General features: G+C 47.3%; 1 pseudogene; it reads left to right on the top strand.

Moving 5' to 3' along the window:
* Window positions 1-3,477: 3,477 nt before the first annotated feature.
* On the top strand, window positions 3,478-21,960 carry LOC117765953 (annotated as a pseudogene).
* Window positions 21,961-23,801: the final 1,841 nt, after the last annotated feature.

The following is a 23,801-nucleotide window of genomic DNA, read 5'->3' on the forward strand; positions in this document are numbered from 1 at the left end:
AATATATTCTTTCTGATGGAACCCCCACTTAGCCTAATTGAATGGAGAGCTTTTCTAACAAAATACAAATGTGTATGCAAGTTATTTAATTTTGTTTGTGCTTTAAACTGAGAATCTCTCTTCAAACAAGCCTTAGTTTCTATTTAATCTTAACTTTTTTAAATGTTAACATAGTCTACCAGTTGCAAGTGTAGCGATCAACATTAAATCAATCAATCAATCAATCAATTGTATTTGTATAGCCCATATTCACAAATCACAATTTGTCTCATGGGCTTTAACAAGAAGTGACATCCTCTGTCCTTAACCCTCAACAAGAGTAAGGAAAAACTACTAAAAACCCTTTTAACAGGGTAAAAGGAACGTAGAAACCTCAGAGAGAGCCACATGTGAGGGATCCCTCTCCCAGGACGGACAGAAGTGCAACAGATGCCACGTGTAAAGGAGAACATCAGAAAGATAAGGGTATTCACAGCATTGATTAGAATAAACAGTTTGTAGCATAATGGAAGGTAAATGAATTGATGGATTATTGTCAGTAATGGTAGAGTATCTGAAATATTAAAAAAGGCAAGTAGTAAACTGTAATATAAAAAAAAGGTAAAACTTTTTTTTCTGTGCTTTCCTCCAGTTTACACCAGATTTTAGGAATGCCAATCATCTGGGGCCTTGTTTATAAAAAAAATGTGTAGGATTCATACTTAAAGTGTACGTGTGCTCAAAAGCCAAAACTGGGGTACACCCAAAAAATTATTTGATTTTCAAAACTTTGCACATGCACACCGGAAGGCAATTTTCCCTTCATAAAAAACAGTACATCTGGAAATGTGTGTGCGTGGATCTGCCTCATATCCTGCTCTCTGCGCTTCTGCATTGAAAACTTAAGTCATACTTGGTGATACAGGCACAGTGTTTAAAATGTATTAGTTGCTTGACTCTGCAACTTTTATGGCATTTGAGCATAATTTGCTTTAAGTTGACTGATATCTTTAACAAATGAAGGAGGTTTATGGAATAGTTATGTGGCCCAAACATAAATAATAATAACTGCTAGTTTCATATATATGATAAAGTGGATCTATAATCTGCTTCACTTCACCAACTGATGTTGCATCGCCGCTAAAATGTTTGTAGGCCTGAGTCAGTGCCCACATTCTTTCATCAAGTTTGTGTGTAGAGAGTTGAACATTTGGCGTACACATCTTTCAGACCCAGTTTTTTGCATATAAAAGGGTTATAAATCAGGCCCCTGATGAGCATCAAAGAGAGGGGGTGGAAAAACGGCCTTCAAAACACCTCTAGGGTATTTTGCAAACCTTGTTACAACAACCAGACTTTCTGAGAGGAATTTGAAACAGATTGTATATTAAGATGGATGACATGACAACTCCCCAAAGCAATGGCAAAAGTGGCTGGCTGCAGTATAGGTCATAACCCCCCACCTCCTATATGCTAGTGTATTGGACATAGACCAAACTAAAGAGCCAGATACATGTCAAATCATTTCTGTTATTTTAGGTAGTTATCATCACATTGATATTTGTTCAAGTGTAAAGGTTTGTTAAAGCTCAGGCCGTTACTCCTGTGTTTTCCCTATTTTCTGCATTCCTCTCGCTGTCTCCTCCTTCCCTGTGTGTGAGTGTGGCAGTCCTGGCACTTAGCGCAAGTTCCACAACTGGTCTCGATCTCCCAATCAGCAGCCTTACAAGATCCCCGGCCTTCTCTTCACTTATCATCAGATTGTTCAGTCACCTCAGTGGTACTAACTCTCGGACGATCTAAAACGTCTTCTAGTGAAAACTATTCTGTATGCTTCTCGTGAAACCTCCTAATGCTCTTTTTTCCTTTTGTGCCTCAGGATCGCCAGAGCCAACCCTTATCTCCATCTCACAGGATCACCTGCTAAGTCTCAGCCAGCCACCAGCTTGTTACCTGCCTGCCTCAACGCTTCTTTAAAAAGACTCTTTTCTCTTTTACAAACCAATCCCTTTCTGTGTCTGCTTTCTGGTCTAGTTCAAAACGAAACATAAAAGTCTTGCCAAACTATGGACCCGGCAGACATAGATACCCTCCGCCAAGCCCTGGCTGCTCAAGGAGCATTAGTGGGTCAGCACCAGCGGACTCTGCACGACGTGGTGGAAATGCTACAAACCCTCAATACAAATGTTGCCCGGCTCAGCACTCACTGGGATCAAGTAACCACTCATCTCACTGCTTCCTCTCCCTGCGATGTTGCTCCAGTCCCTGCGGATGACCCTCCTGCTCCTTCTGCCTCCGCTCTTACTCCCTGCTCAGCCTCCATGCCTCAGAGAGCCGTTCATTCCCACACCTGAGCATTATTCAGGGGAATTGGGTGCTTGTGACCGGAATTTCATTATGATCCATAATATTAGGGAAAAAAACAGGCAGTGACTTCATAGGATGGAAGAGCAGCAGTGTACAGACTTTAACATGTGGAGCTGAATTGGGATGAACTGGACACAAGCGGAAAGCAAACACATTTGTGGGGACTTCTACCGTGTGTTTAGATTTGGGTATAGACCTTGTGACCTTGAGGCTAAGGTAACACTAAACTGCCCATTCCATTTACCTATCTCAAATTATTTTTACCAGGTTGTTGCCAGTAAGATCTATGGACCAGGTAAGAGTTACCAGGTTTGTGAGTTTTCGCAATATGTTGGTTGCTATGATAAAGGATGAAAGGAAGGGATATGGGAGATGCTTGACTTTGATCTGGCAACCCTTAACTTCAGACTACATTGTACGTGGTTGACCAGTTGCAGCCTGCAGTAGCAGCAGCCATGGATTTGTTGATGAGCAGTGGTGAATTTGAAACCCTTAGTAGGCTATTTAGAGTTAAAAATGCAACGACCCCTCCAAGTTGGTATCGTATTCAAATTTCAGGGGTTAAGCATTAACTAGTTTGCGAGATGAAAATGCCTCCCAAAGGAAATGAGGACATCAGGTTATTTTGAAAGAACTGAAGGGTAAATAACAGCTGAGAATATTTATATGAATGTATATGAATATTTATATGAATGTAATAGTAGATGTGACAATACCGGCTGACAGCAACATCAGAAAGAAGGAACATGAAAAGATTGAGAGGTACCAAGGGTTGAAAGAACAGCTGGAAGAAATGTGGAAGGTCAAGACTAATGTGATCCCCGTGGTAATAGGAGCACTGGGGGCTGTGCCCCCCAAACTGGGAGAGTGGCTCCAACAGATTCCAGGATCAACATCTGATGCCTTAATCCAGAAGAGTGCAGTCCTAGGAACAGCTAAGATACTGCGCAGAACCCTCAAACTCCCAGACCTCTGCTAGAGGACCAGAGATTGAGGAATGACAATACCACTCCCCAAAGGAGGGTGAGAGGGAGATTTTTTTTATCTTGCTGTACCTCTACAGTCACTGTAGTGTCTACAAATGGTGAGCACTGATAGTACTGTTCAGAGGCCTGAGGAGGGAAGACAAACATGGAGACCAAAGTGGAAAAGAGGGAACAGTGGAGGAATAAAAGGGAATATATTCTGGCAGTAGCAGGGAATGTGGTGGGCCTGGGCAATGTGTGGAGATTCCCATACCTGTGCTATAAGAATGGAGGAGGTAAGTTGGATGACACAAAGTCAGTGTTCTGTAGTTGTTGTACCTTTCATGATCACTAAAAAGCTGTTTTTACAGGTATATCTATAGTATGTATGGAAACAAACTGCCAAAATAAATATAAAAGGAACTGCAACTTAATACCAAACATTCCTCAGTATTTTCTGAGTCAGTGTCTAAAATGACTGCAACAGTTTGAGACCTCGAGTGAAACTAATCTAACTGTTTCCTTGTTGAGGGATGAACATGATCAAAATGTGTGCAATACCCATAATAGTTGCTTGTGATTAACTAAAATGGAATGTTTAAAGTCAGCATTTTATTGTGGTTTACAAAAGTTAAAGAAACCTCAACTTTATTCTGTATAAATTCAATGTGGACTATGGTGGCAACCGATCGTTAGGCAAGTTAAGGGCTCAATTGCTACTAATTTTAATAAAAGCCATGATAATGTTTCAAAATCTACACTGAATGTAAATTGTAAGTACAGCATATATTTATAATTGTTACAGATTTTGTACTTGCTGAAAAAGTAAAAAATTACTTTATGAAATGTTTGCATTAAGGGGTTAATTGAATAGTCTTAATGTCTTTCCTGGAGAGAGATTGAGCAACATGGTTAGGGTGCCTTTAGGGAAAGTAGTTCACAGGTTATGTAGGTTTTGAGTTATTTCCGGTCACTGCATAACTTGAGTACAGATCTAAAAAACTATTATTGTGATCATTGACCTTTCAGCTTGCACTCATAGTGGGTCAAGATTTACACATGTCAAGTGTGTCAAATAATCTTCTCGATTAGTTGACAAAGAATTTTGAACAAACATTAATTTACCCTCAGGCTGAATTAAAATAACTTTGGCAATCCTTTGACTATCATTACCATCAAGTCAATACTTAATTTTTTCCAACAATTTCTTCATGAGCAACTGCCTGTAAAATTAATGATTCCTAATGGCTTTTAGTTTAACTATATCTTTATTGAACAGTAAATTACTGATATCTTGTAGTATCTGTAGTAGATTTTACAGTTAAATTACTGTTAATCGTAATGAGTTTACAGAACTGGACAAGATGGTCAATCTCAGTGGAGCTAGGGTTTTTAAAGAATTCGTTGTTTATATCGACGGATAATAAAGGGTTAAATGTAATTGGAATTATTTCCTTAAACTTAGCTACAGCACTATCAGGTAGACATCTAGAAAAGGAGTTTTTTATTAGTGGCATATATTCTGATAATGAGAAATCGAAGGTTATTAAATTATTGTCTGATAGAATCGGATTATGTGGAAGTGCTATTAGATGTTCAATTTTGACACTGTATGATAATACAAGGTCAAGTGTGTGGTAACAACAATGAGTAGGTTGGTGTACACACTGACTGAAACCAATTGAGTCTAGTACTGAAATAAATTCTTCACTAAGGCAATCATTATTATTGTCAACATGAATATTAAAGTCACCGACAATAATAACTTTATCTGTTTTAGGACTAGGTTTGATAAAAACTCAGGGAATTCCGTTAAAAATTCTGAATAAGCCCCAGGAGCACGGTAAACTACAGCAAATATTCTGTTTATCATCAAATGCGCCAAATATTCAATATATGACATTTAATTATTTTTTTACTTTTCTTATAGATTCTTCTTCATGTTGAAGTGATTGCATCAAATCATTTCTGCACATAGCCTAGCTGCTCATTCTTGCTGCTTATCAGCCGTTCTATCACACTGAAAATGTTCTGTTGTATTCAGATCTGGGGACTAGGCAGGTCACTGACTGAACAGACATTTTAACATGTCATGATAAGCATGGCTGGACTGAAGACGTACAATTCTTCAGATTTTGTGCCATTATCCAACTTATATTATAAAAATGGATCAAGAAAATCAAAAGATGGAAAGACAGATAGCTCGCCTTCAAAGTAAAAGTTTTAGGTTGTGAGCCATGTTGGCTGCACCGGTCAATTTCAAGGGAGTGCTGCAGTGAACGGTGAATGGCAAACAACTGTACTGTAAAGTGCTTTGAGTGGTCATCAAGACTAGAAAAGCGTTATATAGATACAGACTATTTACAGTAATATTCATGTATGCATGTAATTATTAATTTATACATTCCTCAGGTCACTAGTTTGATTAAGGCCATTTAATCTGTAATTTTGGGTGAAGACTTCATATAGTGTTGTGACTTGTGAGTCTGACTCGTAGAAAGAGTTTAAATTATCTAGATCTTTATTGTTGGCTCCATGATAACGACCCTAAAAGTTTGTGGATGTCTGGCCTACATAACCCAAAAGGTTTACTTTGAGGGCAAGCTGTCATTTGTTAAATTTTCATTGTACAACAGCATTTAGACAACATTGGCTATCAAACAATAAGATCACACCCATCAACATAAATTTTCATCTGCACACAATATAGGCAATGATATTAGGCAATATCCTTATAAAGTGAATTGTTCAATATACAACGTGAACAACTGCAGAGGAATGAAACTTCATGCATAGACTGATGTAAAAACAGTTTAGAGAGAGTAGATCAACTAATAGATTAATTGAATCATAGTTGTAGCTTTATTTACATTTTCTTCCTCAAATTTCTTACACCAGCTTTAACTGGCTGGGCACATTCTGATGTTGACTTTTCAGATTCAAATGTTAGACTTGGCACATTTAGAAAATACAAATGCTCAAACTTGTCAATAAGCAATGCCTCTACAGTCCTGAGCAGTATTGGCAGTATTATCGTGTTTATGTTGGTGTCATATTTATCTGCTGTATGTCACAGGGCTAAAACTAAATGATTCTGCAAGATTTTTGATGTTTTCTTCCTCCAGGAATAGGCTATTCTAGCATAGTGATCCAGCTGTATTCCAGACTCTACATCATTGTTATGGCCTGGGCCCTCCTCTACCTCATCTACTGTTTCAGGGCCACTCTGCCCTGGGCTACTTGCAACAATCCCTGGAACACAGGTCAGCATGGGTTTTTACATCGACACTGCCATCTTCATCAGACATCTGTGACAAGATCATTCTTCATCAGTTCATCTTCACCCGTCCATTCCCCTTTGAGAGAGAAAGCTCTGTGCAGATAGAGATTTTGTTTGTGTGCGATCAAGCAGTGCTGTGAACTAAATGGCAGGCTCTGCAGTTAAAAGTTAAGATCAGGAGGACAGCCCTCTTTGCCTCACTCTCCCTCTCTCCCACACAAACACACTCACCCTCTGTCACAGTCAGATTGACCATAAGCAGCACCTCGAGAAATCCTACTTGCATCGGTGCCATCCATCAAGGTTTTAACCTCTTTGCATTCAGCAAAAAACACTTTTGCTGTGTTCATTCACATGAGTATGTAAGAGTTTGGCATGTACACCATTTGGTTGTGTTTCAGTTCAGTGAGTATGGGACCATGCTGTCAGAGCTCCAGTCAAGCACTGAACCATTTGTTAAACACATTTTTTAACTTAGTAACATAAACTAATAACCATATAACTATCATTCTGATGATCATTTCAATACACTTTGTGATCTGAAAATTGAAGTTTAAATAACACATTTTCTGTCAACAGACAGATGTGTGGACCTCACATCTGCAAACTGGACTGCATTACACAATGGTAACCTGACCAGAAACTGGACATCTGGAAATCTCACCAAGTCTTCAGTCTCTGAGTTCTGGGAGTGAGTCAGTGTTGCCAAACAAAGCTCATTATAAATGACATAGGGTGGCAGGAACATATTTAATGTATAAATACATTCTGTCCTTGGTAAGGACAGTAATTCTTTGCACATGCAACCACCACCCACTGTCTGGTGTCCCCACACAGGAGAGGAGTGTTGTCCATGTCTGGGGGAATAGACGAGATTGGCACAGTGAAATGGGAGCTGCTGTTGTGTCTCCTGGCCTGCTGGGTGGCCTGCTACTTCTGCATCTGGAAAGGTGTCCGCTTCACAGGAAAGGTCTGTGAGCAGATCAGACCTGTGTGCAATCAATTTAGTTTTTATAGCCTACCAATGGTTTTGCCAAACAGGAAGACTTGGCTTTGATCAGGGAAACTACACTATTGAGGAAGCAGCAGCAGTGTCAACCAATGGTCAGCAGGGATTTTCCCACTTACTGCTGATACAGTTACAGAACATTTAGAACATTTGCATTGAACAACTGACATCTGCTACATTGGTGCAACTGACTCATCTTATAAAAATGAGGAGCATTTTGACATTTGGTTCATACTGGGTTTATTTTTGTCAGTTCTCATTACAGTGCCAACATGTATTTACTATCCTGGAAAAGTTATCGAACACTTGTAACAAATTGTAACTATTTTCTTCATTTTTCTTTCTGTTGTGTTGACATGGAATGGAAGCACCTCTTGACCAACACTATCAGTATCATAGGGTCAGTGCTCTTGTAACCTGACACAGAAATATGTTATCTATCCACTGAAATTTCAGGTGGTGCATGTCACGGCAGTGTTCCCCTATGTAATGTTGGTCATTCTGCTGGTCAGGGGCTTGACACTGCCAGGGGCCTGGCAGGGTGTGGTCTATTACCTTTATCCAGAACCTTCTCGTCTGGCAGACCTTCAGGTGAGACACCTTAGATAAATCATGAAGTTTTACAATGTTTTTTCTGGGACTATGTGACTAAAAGATGTTTTTCAATGGTAAAGTTTTATGTTGACCAGTCAAAGCTACTTTTGGCCAATTATTGTTGTAGATGTGCAAAGAATGGTGATGAAACCGCAGTTCTTTTGACACAGTATTATGACGATGACCTTATTACACATGGTTTTTCACCTTTGGTAATCAGGTGTGGATGGAAGCCTGCGCTCAGGTCCTTTTCTCCTATGGTGTTGCATCAGGGACCTTAATCACTCTGGGCAGCTACAACAAAGTTAAGAACAACTGTTACAGGTAAACCATGTGATCAGTAGTTCCACTGAAACATTGATGAAGTTGTGTTTTTGGAGTCCAACCATCAGTTTCACCCCACAGTTAGTATCAGGTTTTCTCTCTTGTGAAGGAAGACAATTTATTTTGAAAAGACCTATAAATTATGAATCTGCTTTTGCATTGCACTGTTTCCACAAACCTTTCAGTTAAATACATCCAGAGCCTTCTGCAATGCTCTGGGAGATAGCACTGAATGGTCCAAAATGTATCTAACTTATAAATTGTATTAAGTGAGAACTTTATGGGGTGACCGTAGTTAGGTATAGTGGGTGTATATACACACCCACTATACCTAACTACTTAGAAATCAGGTCAATATATATCTATATATACAGATATAGATATATATATAGTATACCACATTGTAAAATTTATAGAATATATAATTTCTCTGTGCAAGAAGGCCCCAGTTTGTCTTCTGGCCAGACAGTTTGCTGTCAGGGTTTAATATTTTCCAGTGCTTAGTTTCCACCATTTCCAAGGTGTTTTCAGTTATTTAGTATCTCCTCCTGTTTCTTGTTTTCACACTCCGTGTTCTGTTTCGTGTTTTATTTTGTAGTCTCTGTTGCTTGTGTTTTCTTTCTTCACTTCCTGTCTGTGATTGTCTGCACCAGTCCTCATGTGTTACACCTGTGTCGAATTGCCCCTGCCTTCCCTGTGTGTCTGTATTTAAGCCTCGGTTCTTCCCTTTGTCCTGGTCGGATCGTCGTCGTATGTCTCTGGTCGTATGTGTTCTCGTGTATACCCGTCCTAATCTCCTGTCCTGTCCTCCTGTCCGGATCTCCTGCACTTCTGTATCCCGTGTCTCCTGAGCCTCTGCACCTCTGCACCCTCCCGTGTAAGCTTCCTGTATTTTCTCCCTTTGTGCTCCCAGTTTGGTTTGTTAAAGATTCGTTTTGATTAAAATTATACTTTTTTAAGTTTAAACTCTGCGTCTGGGTCCAACTGCCCCCCACACCGTGACAGAACGATCCGACCAAAGATATGGACCCAGCAGAGATTAGTTTTTTTTACGAACAAGTTTATTATTTGGATTGTCTGGTGGACAAGCTGGGTTCACCGGGCACCCAGCACCAAGCAGAGACCCTGGAGGAGATCTCTGTTGTGGAGGCATGGCTGAGAGACCGCCCTTGGGTGAGCCATTTCGTCCCGTACCTCGTGGAGGTGAGGGACAGACTTAAAGAATTCCTCAACCCTCCAGTCCCATCCTCAAACCCGTACGTGGGAAGCCGCCTGGCTCGGGGAGGACCCCGCAGCCTCCAGAAAGCTTATGCTGTGGGTGGCAGATGTCGGAGCAGCAACCCCCCGCCTCTCTGGCCTGTTCACAGGCACCACCCTCCAGCCCCATCCACAAACCCATACGTGGGAAGCCGCCTGGCGTTTGGAGGACCCCGCAGCCTTAGGGAGAAAGTCTCTGCTGGGGGTGGCAGACGTCGGAGAGGGGGCGCCCACAACAGGAACCCCTCACCTCCAGTCCTGGCTGAGCCACAGCTTTCCCCTGTCCTGGCTGAGCCACAGCCTTCCCCTGTCCTGGCTGGGCCGCAGCCTTCCCCCGTCCTGGCTGGGCCGCTGTTCCGACGTCCTGTTCCGCGCCGGAGGGTCCCGGCTGACGTCACTCCTGTTCCGACGTCGGGGAACCTCGCAGCGTCTCCTTCAGTTCCTGTCCCGCGCCGGAGGGTCCCGGCTGACGTCACTCCTGTTCCGACGTCGGGGGTCCTCGCGGCATATACTCCAGTTCCTGTTACGCGCCGGAGGGTCCCGGTTGACGTCACTGCTGTTCCGACGTCGGGGATCCTCGCAGCGTCTCTTCCAGTTCCTGTCCCGCGCCGGAGGGTCCCGGCTGACGTCACTCCTGTTCCGACGTCGGGGGTCCTCGCGGAATATACTTCAGTTCCTGTCCCGCGCCGGAGGGTCCCGGCTGACGTCACTCCTGTTCCGACGTCGAGGGTCCTCGCGGAATATACTCCAGTTCCTGTTACGCGCCGGAGAATCCCGGCTGACGTCACTCCTGTTCCGACGTCGGGGATCCTCGCAGCGTCTCTTTCAGTCCCTGTCCCGCGCCGGAGAATCCTGGCTGACGTCACTCCTGTTCCGACGTCGGGGATCCTCGCAGCGTCTCCTTCAGTTCCTGTCCCGCGCCGGAGGGTCCCGGCTGACGTCACTGCTGTTCCGACGTCAGGGATCCTCGCAGCGTCTCCTCCAGTCCCTGTCCCGCGCCGGAGAATCCCGGCTGACGTCACTCCTGTTCCGACGTCGGGGATCCTCGCAGCGTCTCCTCCAGTCCCTGTCCCGCGCCGGAGAATCCCGGCTGACGTCACTCCTGTTCCGACGTCGGGGGTCCTCGCGGCGTCTCCTTCAGTTCCTGTCCCGCGCCGGAGGGTCCCGACTGACGTCCCGACTGACGTCACTCCTGTTCCGACATCGGGGATCCTCGCAGAGTATACTCCAGTTCCTGTTCCGCGCCAGAGGGTCCCGACTGACGTCACTCCTGTTCCGACGTCAGGGATCCTCGCAGCGTCTCCTCCAGTCCCTGTCCCGCGCCGGAGGGTCCCGACTGACGTCCCGACTGACGTCACTGCTGTTCCGACGTCGGGGATCCTCGCAGCGTCTCCTTCAGTTCCTGTCCCGCGCCGGAGGGTCCCGACTGACGTCACTCCTGTTCCGACGTCAGGGATCCTCGCAGCGTCTCCTCCAGTCCCTGTCCCGCGCCGGAGAATCCCGGCTGACGTCACTCCTGTTCCGACGTCGGGGATCCTCGCAGCGTCTCCTTCAGTTCCTGTCCCGCACCGGAGGGTCCCGACTGACGTCACTCCTGTTCCGACATCGGGGATCCTCGCGGCGTCTCTTCCAGTCCCTGTCCCGCGCCGGAGGGTCCCGACTGACGTCACTCCTGTTCCGACATCGGGGATCCTCGCAGAGTACACTCCAGTTCCTGTCCCGCGCCGGAGGGTCCCGGCTGACGTCACTGCTGTTCCGACGTCAGGGATCCTCGCAGCGTCTCCTCCAGTCCCTGTCCCGCGCCGGAGAATCCCGGCTGACGTCACTCCTGTTCCGACGTCGGGGGTCCTCGCGGCGTCTCCTTCAGTTCCTGTCCCGCGCCGGAGGGTCCCGACTGACGTCCCGACTGACGTCACTCCTGTTCCGACATCGGGGATCCTCGCAGAGTATACTCCAGTTCCTGTTCCGCGCCGGAGGGTCCCGACTGACGTCACTCCTGTTCCGACGTCGGGGGTCCTCGCAGCGTCTCTTCCAGTTCCTGTCCCGCGCCGGAGGGTCCCGGCTGACGTCACTCCTGTTCCGACGTCGGGGGTCCTCGCGGAATATACTCCAGTTCCTGTTACACGCCGGAGGGTCCCGGCTGACGTCACTGCTGTTCCGACGTCGGGGATCCTCGCAGCGTCTCTTCCAGTTCCTGTCCCGCGCCGGAGGGTCCCGGCTGACGTCACTCCTGTTCCGACGTCGGGGGTCCTCGCGGAATATACTCCAGTTCCTGTTCCGCGCCGGAGGGTCCCGGCTGACGTCACTGCTGTTCCGACGTCAGGGATCCTCGCAGCGTCTCCTCCAGTCCCTGTCCCGCGCCGGAGAATCCCGGCTGACGTCACTCCTGTTCCGACGTCGGGGGTCCTCGCGGCGTCTCCTTCAGTTCCTGTCCCGCGCCGGAGGGTCCCGACTGACGTCCCGACTGACGTCACTCCTGTTCCGACATCGGGGATCCTCGCAGAGTATACTCCAGTTCCTGTTCCGCGCCAGAGGGTCCCGACTGACGTCACTCCTGTTCCGACGTCAGGGATCCTCGCAGCGTCTCCTCCAGTCCCTGTCCCGCGCCGGAGGGTCCCGACTGACGTCCCGACTGACGTCACTGCTGTTCCGACGTCGGGGATCCTCGCAGCGTCTCCTTCAGTTCCTGTCCCGCGCCGGAGGGTCCCGACTGACGTCACTCCTGTTCCGACGTCAGGGATCCTCGCAGCGTCTCCTCCAGTCCCTGTCCCGCGCCGGAGAATCCCGGCTGACGTCACTCCTGTTCCGACGTCGGGGATCCTCGCAGCGTCTCCTTCAGTTCCTGTCCCGCACCGGAGGGTCCCGACTGACGTCACTCCTGTTCCGACATCGGGGATCCTCGCGGCGTCTCTTCCAGTCCCTGTCCCGCGCCGGAGGGTCCCGACTGACGTCACTCCTGTTCCGACATCGGGGATCCTCGCAGAGTACACTCCAGTTCCTGTCCCGCGCCGGAGGGTCCCGGCTGACGTCACTGCTGTTCCGACGTCAGGGATCCTCGCAGCGTCTCCTCCAGTCCCTGTCCCGCGCCGGAGAATCCCGGCTGACGTCACTCCTGTTCCGACGTCGGGGGTCCTCGCGGCGTCTCCTTCAGTTCCTGTCCCGCGCCGGAGGGTCCCGACTGACGTCCCGACTGACGTCACTCCTGTTCCGACATCGGGGATCCTCGCAGAGTATACTCCAGTTCCTGTTCCGCGCCGGAGGGTCCCGACTGACGTCACTCCTGTTCCGACGTCGGGGGTCCTCGCAGCGTCTCTTCCAGTTCCTGTCCCGCGCCGGAGGGTCCTGGCTGACGTCACTCCTGTTCCGACGTCGGGGGTCCTCGCGGAATATACTCCAGTTCCTGTTACACGCCGGAGGGTCCCGGCTGACGTCACTGCTGTTCCGACGTCGGGGATCCTCGCAGCGTCTCTTCCAGTTCCTGTCCCGCGCCGGAGGGTCCCGGCTGACGTCACTCCTGTTCCGACGTCGGGGGTCCTCGCGGAATATACTCCAGTTCCTGTTCCGCGCCGGAGGGTCCCGGCTGACGTCACTGCTGTTCCGACGTCGGGGATCCTCGCAGCGTCTCCTTCAGTTCCTGTCCCGCGCCGGAGGGTCCCGACTGACGTCCCGACTGACGTCACTCCTGTTCCGACATCGGGGATCCTCGCAGAGTATACTCCAGTTCCTGTTCCGCGCCGGAGGGTCCCGGCTGACGTCACTCCTGTTCCGACGTCAGGGATCCTCGCAGCGTCTCCTCCAGTCCCTGTCCCGCGCCGGAGAATCCCGGCTGACGTCACTCCTGTTCCGACGTCGGGGATCCTCGCAGCGTCTCCTTCAGTTCCTGTCCCGCGCCGGAGGGTCCCGACTGACGTCACTCCTGTTCCGACATCGGGGATCCTCGCAGAGTACACTCCAGTTCCTGTTCCGCGCCGGAGGGTCCCGGCTGACGTCACTGCTGTTCCGACGTCGGGGATCCTCGCAGCGTCACCTTCAGTTCCTGTCCCGCGCCGGAGGGTCCCGACTGACGTCACTCCTGTTCCGACGTCAAGGATCCTCGCAGCGTCTCCTCCAGTCCCTGTCCCGCGCCGGAGAATCCCGGCTGACGTCACTCCTGTTCCGACGTCGGGGATCCTCGCAGCGTCTCTTCCAGTTCCTGTCCCGCGCCGGAGAATCCCGGCTGACGTCACTCCTGTTCCGACGTCGGGGGTCCTCGCAGTGCTTCTTCCAGTTCCTGTTCTGCGCCGGACGGTCCCGGCAGACGCCACTCCTGTTCCGGCGTCGGGGGTCCCGGCAGCTGCGACTCTGGTTCCTGCCCCACGTCCAGGGCTGAGGTCTGCGCCCCTTCATGTTTCGGGACAGCTGCAGAAGCGGCGGTCATCTCCTGAGCTCCCGTGCTCCGTCCCTGACCGGCCTCCGGGTCGTCCTCCTGAGCCCCTGTACTCTGTTCCTGATCGGCCAAGGTGCCGTCCTCCTGAGCCCCTGTACTCTGTTCCTGATCGGCCACGGTGCCGTCCTTCTGAGCCCCTGTACTCTGTTCGTGAGCGGCCAAGGTGCCGTCCTCCTGAGCCCCTGTACTCTGTTCCTGATCGGCCAAGGTGCCGTCCTCCTGAGCCCCTGTACTCTGTTCCTGATCGGCCACGGTGCCGTCCTCCTGAGCCCCTGTACTCTGTTCCTGATCGGCCACGGTGCCGTCCCCCTGAGCCCTTCTCTGTTCCTGAGAGGCCACGGTGCCGCCCGCCGGAATCTTTGTTCTCGGTCCCTGATTGGCCACCGCGCCGCCCGCCCGAGACTCTGTTCTCTGCCCCTGACCGGCCACCGCGCCGCCCGCCCGAGACTCTGTTCTCTGCCCCTGATCGGCCTCCGCGCCCCGGTGCTCTGTCCAGGAATCCCTCCTCCGGATCCCCCCTCCTCCCTCCCGTCTAAGTGCGAGTTTTGGGCCGTCTAGAATTCGGCCCTTGAGGGGGGGGTACTGTCAGGGTTTAATATTTTCCAGTGCTTAGTTTCCACCATTTCCATGGTGTTTTCAGTTATTTAGTATCTCCTCCTGTTTCTTGTTTTCACACTCCGTGTTCTGTTTCGTGTTTTATTTTGTAGTCTCTGTTGCTTGTGTTTTCTTTCTTCACTTCCTGTCTGTGATTGTCTGCACCAGTCCTCATGTGTTACACCTGTGTCGAATTGCCCCTGCCTTCCCTGTGTGTCTGTATTTAAGCCTCGGTTCTTCCCTTTGTCCTGGTCGGATCGTCGTCGTATGTCTCTGGTCGTATGTGTTCTCGTGTATACCCGTCCTAATCTCCTGTCCTGTCCTCCTGTCCGGATCTCCTGCACTTCTGTATCCCGTGTCTCCTGAGCCTCTGCACCTCTGCACCCTCCCGTGTAAGCTTCCTGTATTTTCTCCCTTTGTGCTCCCAGTTTGGTTTGTTAAAGATTCGTTTTGATTAAAATTATACTTTTTTAAGTTTAAACTCTGCGTCTGGGTCCAACTGCCCCCCACACCGTGACAGTTTGCGGCATGTCATTCCCCAACCCTTCTCCCCGCCTCCACTTTCCCTATGTATATCCACTGTTGCTATCAAAGAAGTGTGTGTGTGTGTGTGTGTGTGTGTGTGTGTGTGTGTGTGTGTGTGTGTGTGTGTGTGTGTGTGTGTGTGTGTGTGTGTGTGTGTGTGTGTGTGTGTGTGTGTGTGTGTGTGTGTGTGTGTGTGTGTGTGTGTGTGTGTGTGTGTGTGTGTGTGTGTGTGTGTGTGTGTGTTTGCGGCTGTGTGTGCTGAACAGTTGCACCAGCTTGGGTGCAGGATTTGCAGTCTTCTCAGCTCTGGGCTTCATGGCCCAGGTCCAGGGAGTTCCCATCAACATGGTCGTGGATTCAGGTCTGATTTAAACCTTGAAGCAACCATGTCTGTTAAATATGAATTTTCCTTCACTCACATTTTTGCTTCAAAAGGACAAAGATCTAATTCAAGACAAGTGGAGAGGAAGAAAATTCAAATGTCTCTTCTTTCCTCTAAGGACCTGGTCTTGCGTTCATTGCATTTCCTCAGGCTGTTGCCATGATGCCCCTGCCTCAGTTTTGGGCTGCCTGCTTCTTCATCATGCTCATAATGTTGGGGCTGGACACAGTGGTAAGATAAGGAGTATTTCTTACACGAATGGGAACGTGGTCGCTTTTGGACCCCATTGTATTTGAAGATTTTATTCATGCTAGGGTCAGTTTGTTGGTCAGTCAACTACTTAGGTCCTGAAATATTTCAACAGCTATATAGTGTATATAACATTTAATTCAACTATTATCATTGATTAAAACAACATTTCAAAAGAGATCTGAGTACAACAGAGACAAAACAAACATAGCCAGACATGTCATGGCATGGCCTCTGTCAATCCAGAGCGGCTTAAGGTCCAATGTAATTCTGCTTTTAAGGCATGCACTGAACTCCGGAAATTCTCTGCATTTTCCCTGGAGGAGGTGCATGTGTGAATGGAAATGTCCAAGTGAGAGCTGCCAGATTATCTGTGGGCTTTCTCCGCCTGGCCTCCCAGTATAACATCAGCAGAAAATCGGAAAATCCGATGTGAGAACACAGCATGGGGTCCCCCGTTGAATTCACAGTGAGCGAGTGGGGGGGTTGATGACGCTGCTAACACGGGACAGAATGAAAAATTTAAAAAAAAGAAAACTAAACAAATATCTCCTGCTGAAAAAGTAGCGTTGTACACATAAAAGACACCTACAAAGATGTTTAGAAAGTTTGTGGTGATCATGTGATCTACACAGTGGAGTTAATATGTCACTTTATGCCTCTACCTGCTTCTCCTGACTGCTATCTATCTATCTATCTATCTATGCTGTCAACATCTCACTTTTGTGGCATCAAATAAATAAGTAAAACCAAACTCTTCAGGAACATAGAGTCAAATATGCATACAAAAATTAATCTATTTGTGAGTTTTGGTTTGCTCCATGTCCTATTTGCTAACATGAGTCGTGGATTATGACCTATGCAGCAGCCAGCTCCGAGGTGGCCATCATAATGTTTTGGCTTCCCTTTGGGAGCCGTCATGTTGTCTATTTTTTTTATCATGTCATTGTTAAGACATAACAACAACTTTGTGTTCTCTAGAGAAGTAATCATTCTTAATTTAGCACATAAAAACGGACTGCTTTCTTAAGTTAAACAGGAAAACTGGAGTTTGCAAACATACATGCTGATTTTTCCGCAATATTTCAGAGATGTTGAGTTTATGATATGTCATGGCAGCTCCACGTTTAGCGGGGGAAAATTAAGCTTTCAAAGAAAAGAACACCATCCTATCTGTGACACGTGGATGAGGCTCATTTATGTTATGGGAGTGCTGTGTCTGGCACAGGAAGCATTGAATCTGTACAGAGCACAATCAGAATTACAATACACACAATATATAATATATATACAATATATTTACAATAAATGTAACATTACATTTTCATTAATAGTAATGTGTTCGGAAAATATATATATATATTTTTTTATGTATAGACAAGAGTGGATGGCGGTTACTTGAAACTTATTTCAGAGAAAATTGTGATTTCCCTTTCAAAGTGGCTGGGTACTCTATTGCATGTCGTGTTGCTGCACCTAAGACTGACTGGTTGTTACCAACATACACTCACATGCCACAACTGAAATGATAATAAGCCTGGGCCTGACGCATGTTTGTTGAAATAATGTGTTGAAGTTATTCTCCTTTCTGTCTGTTTTCATGTGTTAGTTTGCAGGTTTGGAAACAATAACATCATCAGTGATTGACATGTTCCCAGGAACGATGCGCAGACCCTGGCGTAGAGAAATCTTCCTCCTCCTCTTTTGCTCTATCTGCTTCATCATTCAGATCCCTCTCACTACTCAGGTACCCAATGATGGTGAAACCTTACCCAAACACAACACCTATCACTAAAACAATTCTTATAGTGGAGGAGTCTTTTAAGTGACACTGTATATGTATGTTCTCTGTTGCCCAGGGAGGAGTCTATCTGTTCCAGTTGGTTGATTACTATGGTCCGAATGGAGCATCTATATTATTTGTGTCTCTGGTCCAGTGTGTGGCTGTTGGGTGGGCCTTCGGTAAGTGCTATCACTCATGGGTGCATGGTTATGTGTTTAAACTGGGATTCTAATTTGGAAAAATACAGTGTGTGAATGAATCTGGGGAATCTATCCTCCTAACCTATTCATCATGTTTCTCTTTACTGTTTCTATTTGAATTGTCAACAATAATGTGCCAGCAAAGACAAGGAAGTGGAGTTTTCAAAACAATCAAAAAGTGACAAATGTTTTATGAGGAAGGAAAAGCATTAAATACATTTCCCTGGCCTCACCGATGCATACAACAGGAACAGCATGTTTATTTAAAAACAGATTCCTCCAGATACCTTAAAGGGCCCGTATTTTTCACCTTTCTGGGATTTAATTTGAGGTATTGGTACCCCTAATATGATATATCAGTGGTTTAAAGTCGAAAAAGCTGCAATGTGTATTTCCATGTCCTCTCTTCTGCCTCTCTCTGGAGCTGCAGACAGAACAGGCTGTTTTCGCCTGCCTCTTGAGCCCCTCCTCTGATTGGCTGACTGCAGTTTGAGTGACACGCGACCAGGCCTATCACCGGTCTCATTCTGGCGCATTGACGATCTCTCTGGTAAACACAGCTGAAAGTTACGTTGTTACGTTTGGATACAGCCATAGAAGACCAGCCACATATTTACAGTCTGTTACAACAGGAGGTTTGTGAATGGTAAATTACACCGTCCTCATGTTTGTTCAAGTTTTAGCAGGACAGTCGGCCAATGTAGGAGTAACGTCCCGAGTTACAGTACGGAGTTTCACAATGGAGTTTCAGTACGGAGTAACGTCTATGTTGTAGATGTTGGTTTGGAGCCTGGACTGGTACCGGCTGGGTGGGGCTGAGAGACAAGTGCGATCCCGAATTACATCATACGGGGGAGGAAGTACGAAACAAGACGTTTCATTAACATATTTCTTAGGATGGACTGAGTGAAAAAGTCAGCGGAGTGACTGTTTTCATACTTTGAGGGTCCCTACTGACCTCCTTCAAGTAATTACGGATAGTCAAAGCCCAGAAAATGTATTTTACACAATATGGGCCCTTTAAATAGCGACCCCTTGTTATATATATATATTTGTTTGAATATGTATTTATATATATTTTAGCATGTAGAGGTGCAGCTATTGAACTACAATTAGTCTCTTGTGTTAATTTGCAAACGCCTGAGTACTGTTTCCTGCAACAGGGAGTTGGATAATCCATGACAGCACTGACTTTAGCAGTGTTCATCTGGATGCTGGTAGGAGCAATGATGAATCCAAGGAACAACACTGACCTCTCATGAAAAAAATTAAGCTGTAAGGCTTGCAGTGTGAAAGTAGTGCTAACAAGCACTTGATGTTAGGTCAAAGCTGTGGAAATGAGAGGGAGGAGTACCTATTTTTAAAGGCAATCTTGTTAAGGTAGCTGTAGTATGTGCCAGCAGGGGATGAGGATTTCCAAATGTTTCCAGTAGTTAAGGAGGTCTCAATGTAGTTGTACATGGCCTCCATTTCTGGACTTGATAGAGAGTAGATAAATCCCTTGGGGGTTGAAGTGACAGGGAGGAGGTCAGTAGTGCAGGCATATGGCCGTGGGAGGGCCGAGATGTGTCTTATTAAACACCTTGTTTAGATCACTCAGGAGGGACCTTAGAGATGACAGGAACTGTGAGGGGGATTCAGGACGTGCAGAGAGAGAAACAGACAAGAGACTGGAGTTTTTGCAATAGTCCAATTATATTTCCAGAAGATCAGTCTAGATGGGGTTATTGGAAAAGGATATGCAGGGGTGACTTAGGATAAGGGGATGTTAACGTGACTCAATATTGTGAAAAGTAACTGTCTGAGTTACCTGGCAGTATGAGCCTCAATTGAGAATTTTGGAAGAACATCCTAGAGATCTGCAACATTGCAACATTCAAACCAACATTGTAGTCATAGTAGTTTCGAAATCCATTTTTTCCCAAATGCAAGGAGCGGGAGAGGAAATGAGTGAATTATCATGGGTTTCTTGTAAAGTATTCCTATAGGTAGCCACTAATGGCAGCTAATAACCACACGCATGGAGAGAACACTGCTATGGAAAGTAAGAGAAGGCAGCTGACTTCACTTTAGCATGGATTACAAACCAACAGCACAGGTATGATCTGGGCACAAACACAATGGGGTTGTTGTTTGTGGGTTCAAGCATTCAGCTGTGGTCCCCTCTTCCTAGAACTGTGTATTGGTGCTAAGGCATTTAGTGGTACCAGCTTACTTTGACCGCTGCTACTACTACAAAGAGCCGGTCAGAGCTAATAACTCTTATAGCACTGTTGTGAAACAAATATACACACACAAGTATACTGTATGTGCAAAGTTAGGCTTGAATGGGAATATTAAAAGGTTATATTTTCACTATGTAACGTTGCCATGTCAGTAGCGACAACATGACAATGCACTGTCACATTTGAACTAACTCTATGCTAAGACATCTGATTCTCTTGCTGGCTAGTTACTTATTGGAATCATCAACTATGTCTACACTGTTTATATGCAGCTCAAAGCTTTCATGTAAAGTAACACATGCTGGAGCTGGAAATTTGCTGCAACACATTATCTCTTCTTTTTTTTAGAATTGGTGCACATTTTCCACAGTGGCAACACCAATTGTCCTGGTATGAGGCAGCTCTGCTCTCCCTTTTGCAGCCTGGTGCCGCTTCACTGTAGGCAGTGGCAGTCTCATCCAGGCCCTCCTCCTCCATTTGCTGTAGTTCCTCCACAGTGTATTCAGGCTCATTTAACACACTTTTGACTATTGTCTTCAAGTTTTGACCAGGATGTTTTGATTCTGCTGTACCCCTCGTTCTGATGCTCACAAAAATGAGAAAGTATATGTTGTAGTTCTAGCCCATTCACAAAAACATTCGACTGAACTGCAGAGGACACTGACTGCGAAAGGAACACTCTACTGTATATTTGGATCGGAGATAGTGCAGGAAATAATGAACCTTCCACAACTCTCACCACAGACAACTGCCCTGGAAATACTCACATTACTTCATAAGAACCAACTTTAAGAGGTCTACCCAAATATCTGAACGTATTGCCCTAACCATCTCTCTCCTTAAAACATATGTGCGTTCATCAATGGGGCAGGAACCACATAGGAAACCCCAAATTGCTAGCATTGGTCCTGGAGGGAACAATGACAATCTGGCATGGAGAATGAACAAAACAAAGTATAGCACAGGCATTATACCAAACAGGTAACAGGTAAGTAATGAGTCAACTAGGTGAGAACTGAGAACTTAAATGACAGGAATGGTAAGTGACATGGAATGCATGGAATACAGAATGCCTGGAAGTTAACTAATTCTGTCTAATAATGGTCTTTCCTTTTAACCTGTTGTATTACTAACTATGTTTGTCATTCAGGTGCTGAGCGGATGTGTGATGCAGTTGAGGAGATGACAGGACAGAGACCTTTGGTACTTTTCAAACTGTGTTGGCGTTACTTTACCCCATTGATCTGCATGGTGAGTTACACACTATGAGCACTACAGTGATTTGCTTAGGATAGGCAGCAATAATAAGTTATGAGAGTCCCTCCTTAATCAGTTTGCATGGACAGTTAAAACTGATAGACAACACTACAATTAAAGGCTTACTTCAATTAAACTGGGATATTTCATGGTGTTAGTGTAGTGAGAGTGACCATAGAAGTTATCCTTTGTTTCTGTGTTTTCCCTTCAGGTCTGCTTCATCTGCTCCTTTTTGGACTATACGCCCCTGACATTTGGAGACTATGTGTATCCAGACTGGTCTTACTATCTAGGCTGGGTCATGGCCCTCTCCTCTGTAGTTGTAATACCCATCTGGGCTATTGGCAAGATCTGCCTGACTAAGGGCTCCCTCAGACAGGTAAGAGCACCAATACATCCTATTACATTATTATTAAATATCATTTATTTGACGCTTTTATCTAAAGCAACTTAAAATAAGTGCATTCAACCATGAGGGTTCTAAATGAAATGTAATGTAATAATGTAATGTTTGTTTCCTGATCAGCCCCAATATAATTACTGAGTGAATAAACTTATTGTTATTGTTGCCTATAACCCTTGTGTTGTCCCTGCTTCCCCCGGCTGTTGGCCCCCTCACATAGCCCACCACATATTAGCATGCACACGTAGGGCAATAGACAAGTGAGCAGCCCTTGCAGATGTATTTGTTACACCCGCGGCACACAGTGTGAGTTTTACAGTCCTTTTTCCTGGGACATATCTGACTTGCCCTGAGCGACTAGGGCTAGTGAGGAGGCCGGACGCTCGGGTCGAGCGTCGTTGTCGTGATCAAGATCACTCTGTGCGGCGGCGGCTTTTACAGCCTTCACAACCGCGGCGGACGCTTCCGTGCAGGGGATGCGCTCCCTTCGTGCGATGAACGGAGTCAGGAGAGCCTTTCCCAGCTGCTCTAGGAACGCCCTCCGCTTGTTCCACTTGCCCGGCATCCCGTCGGGGTTGATCTCTCTCCATATCACGAAGGCGTTGTAGGAAGAGACGTCGAGGATGTTGTGGAAGACGACCAGGGGCCAGCGCGCGGTCATCCTCCTGCAGCTGTACGTTCCGATTACCTTGTCTAGGTTGTCCACGCCTCCTTTGTTGCGGTTGTAGTCCAGGACGATGACCGGTTTCCCATCCTCGCGGTTGCTGACGTTGGCCTCCGCGTGCCGCGTGCTCAGGAGCACCATGTTCCTGTTTTTCTTTGGGATGTAGGACACCAGAGTGGCGGTGGGCGTGAATGCGAACTTGGATGAGAACACCTCTCTTCCCTTGACCGCAAGCAGCCCGGTCGGGAGCTCGGGCTTGTTCTTCCGAACCGTGCCGACCACGGTGATCTTCCTCTCCAGGAGCTGCCGCGCGAGTTCGTAGGAGGTGAAGTAATTGTCGCACGTGACGTTACGACCGTGCAGTCCCTCCGTTACATCGAGCACTACCCCTGGTTCTGTTCTGGGCATCCGCCGCTCGGCTTTCCGGTGTACACTTGCATCTTCCAAACGTAGCTGGATTTTGCATCGCAGGCCACTCACGACTTGATCCCGTATTTAGCCGGCTTGCTGGGCATGTACTGTCGGAAAGGACACCGGCCTAGGGAGAAGAAGAGGAGGAGAAGAGATGAGAGGAGAGGAGATGAGGACGAGGACTAGCAGCCGCTATCTAGCTATAGCTACATAACATAATAACATAACATAATAATAATATTTTAAAAAACGAAAAAAAAGACTAACCTCTGAACGTAACCAGTTGCTCGTCCACGGTCACTTCGGGCCCCCGGTTGTAGAGGCGCGGCAGCCATGCCACCCACGCGTCCCAGACCTCTCGCACGTCCGCCAATTTGTCCGTGGCTCGTCTCGTGCGTCTCGTGTGGAAGAGTTTTAGGGGCATCGTGGCACTAAATATCGCCCAGCCACTCTCGGCGTCCCACAGGCTGGCGGCGGCCTCGCCCCGGGACCTGTACACGCCCGCTAAGATCAGCAGCCTTACGTAGGCGCGCAGGTCGGTCTCGTCCATCCCTTTCCATTCGTCGCCGTATTTTCGACGACCCTCCCGATTCGTCATCTCCAGGATGATGTTCTCTACCGTCGGTGTGACGAACAGGCGGAACGTCGAGGCTAGGTCACCGGCGCGGGACGTCGCGTGCATCGTGGGGCCCGGGGGGACCCCGATGGGCGTAGCAGCGGCGCTTTGAGCAGCAGCAGAGGAGGAGGAGGAGAAGGAAGAGGAGCAGCAGCCCTCCTCTTGGCCGTACGCCCTCGAGGACCATGTTATTTCCCCGTTTCTTGACAGGAAGGTCTCTCTTTCCACGAGTCCGGTGGTGGTGGTGGTGGTGGTGCCGTGGTCTTGTCCTTCTTCTTCTTCTTCCAAGGA

This window comes from Hippoglossus hippoglossus, chromosome 8 (genome assembly GCF_009819705.1).
Source record: "Hippoglossus hippoglossus isolate fHipHip1 chromosome 8, fHipHip1.pri, whole genome shotgun sequence".
In the NCBI taxonomy this organism is placed as follows: domain Eukaryota; kingdom Metazoa; phylum Chordata; class Actinopteri; order Pleuronectiformes; family Pleuronectidae; genus Hippoglossus; species Hippoglossus hippoglossus.